We start from the raw sequence: 8219 nt of genomic DNA on the forward strand, positions 1-8219 counted from the left end.
AACACACCCATTCTGTAAAATAGAGTGAAGGTTTCTCAAAAAAAGAAAAATAGAAACACAAAATGACTCAGCAGTACCACTGCTAGGTGGCGTGTATTTTAAGAAATGAAAATCAATATATTGGAAAACATCTACACACCTATTTGTAGCACTGTTCACAAAGATAAGATATGGGGTCAACCTAGGTTTCCAATGACAGATGAATAAAGAGTATGTGTTCATAAACAGAATGGAATATTTTCACCCATGTAAGAAGATAGAATCCTGTCATTTTCAGCAATGTGGCTGAGTCAGAGAACGTGTTATGTCACATAGGCCAACTGCAGAGAAACGGATACTGTGTGTCCTCACTCATACAGGAGGCAAATAAACTGATCTAGATAGAGAGAGCTTTGGAATGGAGGAATTGAGAGGGAAGAGAAGGGATAGGTAATGGGCACAAAACTACAACTAAATAGGAAGAATGGGTTCCAGAATTCTACAGCAGGGTAGACTGGCTATTATTCATTTTTTATTGTATTTTAAAACAGTGACTATAAAGGATTTTGAGTGTTTCCCTCTCAAGAAAAGATAAATATTTGAGATGATGTTTATGCTGATGATGTGGAGAACAGGGAAATCTCATACATTGCTGGTAGGATTGGAAGTTAGCACACCCATTCTGTAAAATAGAGTGGAGAAAAGAACGAGAACTGCCAAATGATCCAGCATTTGATTTAGTCATTACACATATATCAAACTATCATACTATATCTCATAGATATGTACAGGTTGATATATGTTAACTTTCAAAACAATATTTGCTGCTAAGTAATGGAAACAGTAGGTAGTATGTTGATTTCAGAGGACAAGAAGCTGGTCTAGCACAGAGGTCAGGTGGAGATGATGAGTTTACCTTCAAAGGATGAGTAGGGCATGGAGGACAGGAAGCCCCACACAGGCAATACCACCTCATCACCACCTTGGGTCAAGTTGAAGTAGATTAGAATTTCTAATTTATTTGTTTTTATTTTATGTGCAGTGGTGTTTTGCCATGGGTGTCCAGTCCCCCAGAACTGGACTTGTGAGCTGCCATGTAGGAGCTGGGAATTAAACTGGGGTCCTGTAGAAGAGCAGTCAGTGCTCTTAACCACTGAGCCATCTCTCCAGCCCAGAAAGTCACTTCTTAATCCTAACTTTCCTACTCACTTCCCTGGGTGCTGCACCTAGCAGGTCTCTGGAGGAAAGGTACCACCTGTGACTCTCTGCTCGTAACTGAATACCTCAGATTTGGATGTCCCATGTCCTCCTTTCTCTGTTCTGGAACAGGGCCATAAGCAGTCCTTCAGCTCCAGGGAAACTCCTTTTGAAGTCTGAAGAGGCTTCATTAGTCATCACCAAAACACAAAGGAGGCCTCAAGGAAAAGCTCCCTGCTTGCTAACAGCCATGTTGACTCTGCCTATTGCAGGAAAAACCATAAGACATGAGCCACTAACTAACTAACTAACTAACTAACTAACTAACTAACTAGCTAGCTAATTAACTGAGCAGAGGACAAAACAGGACCCTCAGCATTCACCACTTCTGTGGCTGGGACACACACCTGACAGAAGCATGGAGAAAGGAAGAGTTAGTTTGATTTACTGTTCCAGAGGGAAGGGAAGGCGTGGCAAAGGCCATGGCAACCAGAGCCTGCATAGGCTAACACTAACCCTGACCTTCTTCTTGAACCAGGAAGCTGAGGCGCTGACTGGAGCCAGAGGCAGATAGAAACTTCAAAGACCTGCCCCATTGGCTTCCTTTCCTCCGGTAGCTCTTACCTCTAATACACTTCTACATCAGTGGTTCTCAATCTTCCTCGTGTTGTGCTGACCCCCAACCATAAAATTATCTGTGTTGCTACTATTATGAACCATAATATAAACATTTTTGGGGAGCTGGGAGGGAGGTGGCTAAAGGTTGAGAAAGCACTCTTCAGCCGCCTTCAAAGCTATATTGCAAGCTTGGAGACAAACCTGTGGGACGTCTCATATCTGGACCATAACACTCTCCTGTGAGGCAGCAGAAGCCACTGCTTCACTCACTGAGGGCCCCCTCTCCACAGCAGCTGACTGGAGCTGGAGCTGCGAAAGATACTTTCTCTGCCATACAAACACACTCACCTAGACTTGTCCCTAACATACACCTCACCTTTTACCCAGTCTCATGAAAGACTCCTTTTGTTTAATTTGCATGGCACTGTCAGGTTATTGACAAAAATAACATTTGCTTCGAGAATGTCTTGGTTTGTGTTCCATTTAAAATGAGATACCCAAGTTTGGCAGCTGGCCCGATCCACCAAATGGTTGCTGCTTCTTGGCTGGACTCATACCAGCGGAGGAAACTGCTGTCAGGGGAAGGGAAAGGCACCATGAGTCACTCTCTGAATGGCTTCCCTTTGAAGCCAGCTCTGTCACCCCCAAAATGTACCTTCCAGTCTGAAAGAACAGCAACCTGACTGTGGAGCACGTTAAGCGACAGCCTGGCTCTGCTCAGCACACTTGATTGCCCTTAGTTATTCAGGCTTAATTGTGTTGGGGGGTACAATTTGGAAGGAAAAATAAAAAGGACAAGGCATGCCCATTGCCATCTGTTTTAGCAAGAAATTCTTTCAGCCTGATGCAATCAATTACGACAACTTGGGTTGTACTTCTTTTAAATTGTGGGTAACAGTAAGAACTCTGACCATAATTTTCAACCTCATCTGACTTTCTGTTTACACACATACAAGGAAGCCTTATCATAACTAATCTGAAGGGCCCGAGCTAGGTACCAGACAGGCTTTGCCATCACACTTCCCCTGCAAAGCCTCTCAGAGCCACAGAGACACCATCAGCTCAGAATCCTCCAGATTCTTCCCTACTGTCTCTCTCCCCATCAGAGGTTTCTTGAAGACTCACTTTGAATCTTGTGGGCTCAGGCCACACAACTCTCCTGTTGAACCAATCCTTTCATGAGATCATCTTAACAGGAACCAATGAGTTGACTTCATCCCCACAGTTCAGACTTCCAGACATATCTCACCAAACAGCCTGTCCCTGTTGAGTAGAATGAGTACCCAAGAACTTGCGGTGAAATCCCCCACTTTTCTGTTCTCTATCATATACCAAAATTACCATGAAGAACGCCCTAAGAATCCATTCCCTTTGAAATTCACTCTCAGGACTTGACCGCCTTCCGTTTTACTTCCTTCTTTAAGTTAGTATGAGTATCTTGACTTTTTTCATTTTAATTATTCTCTAGTCATTACACAGCATTAAGTAAGATGACCTATATTATAATGCTATGTAATCTATATTTTCTAGCAGCATATGACTTTTGCCTACTCAAGGTGCATGCCTTCTGATTCTTGTTTCTCTGTGAGTCAGGTTACAGTAAACAGGTCCATATTAACAAAGCATATCACAGATTGCAGAGCCAAGCCTACTGATGGCCCAAGGACCTGGGTAGCTCACCTGGAGGCAGATGCAATGAAGTTAGATGTAATCTCTGCAGTTAATCAGCCTGAATAAAAATTCTGGCTTGGGAGTGGTGGCACACGCCTTTAAGCTCAGCACGCAGGAGACTGAGGCAGGTGGATCTCTGTGAGTTCAACGCCAGCCTGATCTACCAGGAGAGTTCAAGTCAGCTAGAGCTGTTACACAGAGAAACCCTGGCTTAGAAAAAAAAAATTCTGGACCTTCCTTCTCCTGATTGTGAATTCAGGCCAATTATTTATTAATTTTATTTGTACTGAAATGTAATTTTATTTGTATGTTAATAAAGTTGCCTTGGGGTCAGAGCAAGCCATAGCAGAAGCTGGGCAATGGTGGTGCACGCCTTTAAACCCAGCACTTGGGAGGCAGAGCTAGGCAGATCTCTGTGTGTTCAAGGATACAGCCAGCATGGCGACACACGCCTTTAATCTCAATACCAACCATAGAAGACCTGGAGGTCATGTGGTTGGATTTACAACCAATGAGAAGGCAGAACAGAAAGTCTATAAAAAGGAAAAACACACAGAAGTAGGTCTCTTGCGGAGAGGAAAGACAGAGCAGCAATGAAGGGTAAGGTTTTCAGCTCTGACCTCTTGGCTTTTAACTCTGCAATTGGCTGTGTTTCTTATTTAACAAGATGGTTACATCTACAATTTAACATTGCTAAGCCTCAGTTTTCTGATTTACAAATGAGAAAAGTATGTCTACTTCATGGGACATTATAAAGATTTAGTGAAAAAGTAACTGTCAACATAGGAAATTTTTGAGGCACAGATGAGCTAACCTGTGTAATCACAGGGACCCAATATTGAAAGGAGAAAGTGAAATGTGAGGTCCCTCCTTTACCCAAGAAGCTATTTGCAATTAATACCAGCTAGAAAAGGAAAAAAAAAAAAACAGTATTCTCCAGTGGAATGTTATTAAGTATATCAACCACACTCCACAGAAGCCCCAAGTTCAGGAGTAGATGCTATTTGTTTTTAGCTTTTTTTTTTTTTTTTTGTCTCATTGAGTTTTTGTTTTGATCTTTATTTTCATGATTTTGTGCATTTTTAAAAAGTGAGCCTAAAGTTAGGTGGGTAGGGAGGTGGGGAGATTCTGGGAGGAGCTGGGGTAGGTGAGAAACATGATCAAAATTTTTGAATAAAATTTAATAAAACAAAAATATTTAAAAACTAATGCTAACCTGTATAATCAATAGAAGACCTGGTATACCATGGTGGGCACTCAAGTGAAATCATGATTCCTACAGTTATCAGAGACAAACATCACAGTTGTCAGCTTGCCCTCATGCCCATTTTTAATATTTTCATCAAACCGGCCACTGTACCCAGAAAGCAAAGGCCATTCAATATGGTGTGTACCTCTGTGGAGGTAAAGCACTGTGGAGGTAAACCTCACTACTGCCTACTCTTTCAACCACGTGTCAAGACTCTGTCCTAACCCAGGCAGGTGCTCCATGGTTACAAAAATGGGCACAAAGGAGGCTGGAATGCTGTGTGTTAAAATGTTAACAGTGGGTATCCCTAGAGATGGTATTAAAGGAAAGCCTACCTAGGTTCTACACCTCCAGCAACAGTCCTCTTCCCAGACTAACTTAAGCAGAAAAAGGAATGTGCTGAGTGGATCTTAGAGGATGTGCCTGGAGAACAAAGTGGGAGACAGGCAGCCACAAGGCACACTGCTATGTAGGCAAGACCATAGCCAAAATCACACCACAGGACCCAAAGGGAGAAATCCTGCTACCCCTGCAGCCTGACACTGCTTTCCCTGGCTGGCCAGGGCATTACCAGCTCTAGGCAGACATTGCATGCCTTTGGTTATGGGCATTGAGGAATGAAGGTGTCTGGTCCCACCACCTAAAATGAAGTCCTCACTGTCGGCTTCTTGGATCACTCAATGCATGTTCAAACACCTGACCAGTGCAGTATGCCTGCTGGCAGTGACTGCATGCCACACCCTCCCTCCATTCCTGGAAACTCTCACACTGTGGGGAACACCCTCAAGTGTGGGAGCTTCAAAAACTGAACAGACCAAAGAATGGCAAGTGTTTCCACAGCTCAAGTGAATTTTTTAGCCTCTTGTATGGTCTTTTATCTATAAATCGTATATATACATACATGAACATACACATGTTATTATATGATCATGTAAAATAAACATCTATTGTTTTAAATTACAATCTATTTTAAGGTATGTTTTTCAGCTCATAATCATTATTCAAAACCCACCAAGTCTTTAAAGAGTAAAACAGAAACAGGCAAGAAGCCGCTGAGCCCAGTGAGCATGGGGCATATGTATATTTGGATTTTAAGATGTAGCGAGAAAGAAATGATCAAGAGACAAATTGGAAAGCTATGTTTGACACCTTTTTCCTTCCCCTGAGCTGAGAGCAGGGGGTATCTAATTGCTCCTGCTTCCTCCAATAGTAATCTCATAAATAGCACAAAGGCCTAGTGTGGCTCTCCTCCCTCGGTATCAGATAACTGTCTCCACTGTGTGTGCAGCCCATGCATTCATTTTAGTGCCAGGCTGGCTTTTTATGTCTTTGAAAGGAGCCTTGGACAAATCCACTTTGAGCTTTGCAGTGAGCTTGGCTTTGCAGCCAAAACAAATGAGCAAAGTCTAGAACTTTGTTTTCAGAATTTGTCAAGTTCTTTCCAGCGAAATATTTCCTCCCGTTCCAGATGTTGTGGTTTTCGTGACTTCAGCTCCTAGTGGCCTACCATGTGAAAATGCCTCATTTGGAAGATTTCATGGAGACGCAGAGGGGGCAGGCACAGCTCATCTGAGTGCAGATGGCCTCAAGGGGTGATTTCGATAAGGGCTTCTTTGACTCTTTAAGATGAATCATTAAGTAGGCACATTAACTTTTCTTCCCCCTCCCCCCCACTTTTGGTAATGGCACTTATGTAAATTCGATTTATTTTATGTTCTGCATGGACAGAGTGAGGTGAAAGTGGGATAAATTGGAAATTATTGTTTCAATCAAAATACTCAGATTATTGGGGAAATGTTCATTTGAAACTTCAGCTATCTGGGGAATTGTTCTAATTTTCTGTTTCTCTGTGTTGGTTGAACAGTCAAAAGCATAAACACATCCATGAGGCTACAAACAGGCCAGCCACCCAGGGTGATACACCTTAGCCCTGCAAGATGGGTAGATAATGAACGCACAAGCTTACTACCACAGCCAGATACAACCACTGTATTCTTATGTCAACATTGTCAGCTGACAGCATTTGCAAGATCAGTTTCCACTGTATGCCCTTGAAAGTTTCAGAGGTCCTGGAACACACACAAATTTAACTTGAGACAAAGAAATTCACTGAAAGAGGATTGTCGAATTGGTCCAAGGAGTACTTTTTTTTTTTTTCCGAAGTCTGACTTTTTGTAGTTTAATATTTCATACCTTTTAAATGTAATTTACAGTGCATGTATTTTATAAATGCATATGTATGGCCTGGGAAGACTCAGTGAGTGAAGACTGTTGCTACCAAGCCTAATGACCCGCATTCAATCCCAGTGATATGCATGGTGGAAGGAGGGAACTGACTCCAGCAAGTTGCCCCCTGACGCCCACACACTCACAAACTAACAATAAAGTCAGCCATTCACAGTGTGCGTCTGTGTACATGTCTGCTTTGGCCTTGCAGATCTCCTAATGAATGGTCCCTGGGAGTGTGACGGGGTGAACTCACCTCTCTGCCCATTCTGATCATCAGACTGAACAGGTAGTGTTCTTCCAGGAGTCCAGAAGATCACCTGCAAGCCTCTTAACAGGGGTTGTCTCTGCTCATTCTGACATCTTAATAAATACGGAAATAGGTGCTCCCCACCCAAGTGTCTACCGGGAGCATTTAACGTGATGTAAAACGAGGCCATTTTCACAGACTTTAAATGGCCTGCTCAGTCCCGACCCTTTCCCCAACCAAAGCACCCTACTTCTCTTTCTCACCAGGCCTTAGTCTCAGGACACTCTCTTCATGTCTAGATGACTCAGTTTCCCTTCTGCCCTTGGAGGAGTGTGGATAGGAACGGAGAGACCACTGAGAAACATTTGAGCTAACTCATGGAGGGATTCTCAAGTGCTTAGAAGATGGACAGACACTCGGGATAGATGTTCTGTATAGTAGTGCTGGGCTTTCTGAATTAAATGGGAGAGGTCTGGGTCTTCAGGAAAGAACAGAATAGCCCAGGGAAGCAGAAGGAGCCGAGCTTCATTTACATCTGTCCTCTGCCCACGACACATTTCCATAAATGCCAGTCAACACCCAATTATCCACATGAGGATTACCCATGTCAGAATTGTCTCCTACTAATTTTTAATCCCCAAATGAATTTCTCCTGTTGCCCAGGGTGTCCTTTCCTGCCAGCCATGAGTATCTGTTTAGAAAGTCAAGCTAATATTGACAATAATATGCATAGGTTCTAATTAAAGGAGTCTGTTGCCAAAGGAGGAAAAAGAAAGAACACATGATAGCTCCCGAGGCCAAACAGCAGTGATTTGGGGATTATCTGCTGCCGGGGACTGTGCAATGCCACTCCTTGCCACTGGCACGTACAACTGAGAACTGGCTGCCTAACATGTTTTTCAATAACTGCTTCGGGAGCGACGCTGTTGATCAGCAAAGGACTGTTGTCCTGGCACATGTCTAACTTGGTAATTATGGTGTTTTCTTACAACACGCTCTACAGCTGCTATTCTATGGTTCATTTGCCTC

Source organism: Onychomys torridus, chromosome 10, assembly GCF_903995425.1.
Source record: "Onychomys torridus chromosome 10, mOncTor1.1, whole genome shotgun sequence".
In the NCBI taxonomy this organism is placed as follows: Eukaryota; Metazoa; Chordata; class Mammalia; order Rodentia; family Cricetidae; genus Onychomys; species Onychomys torridus.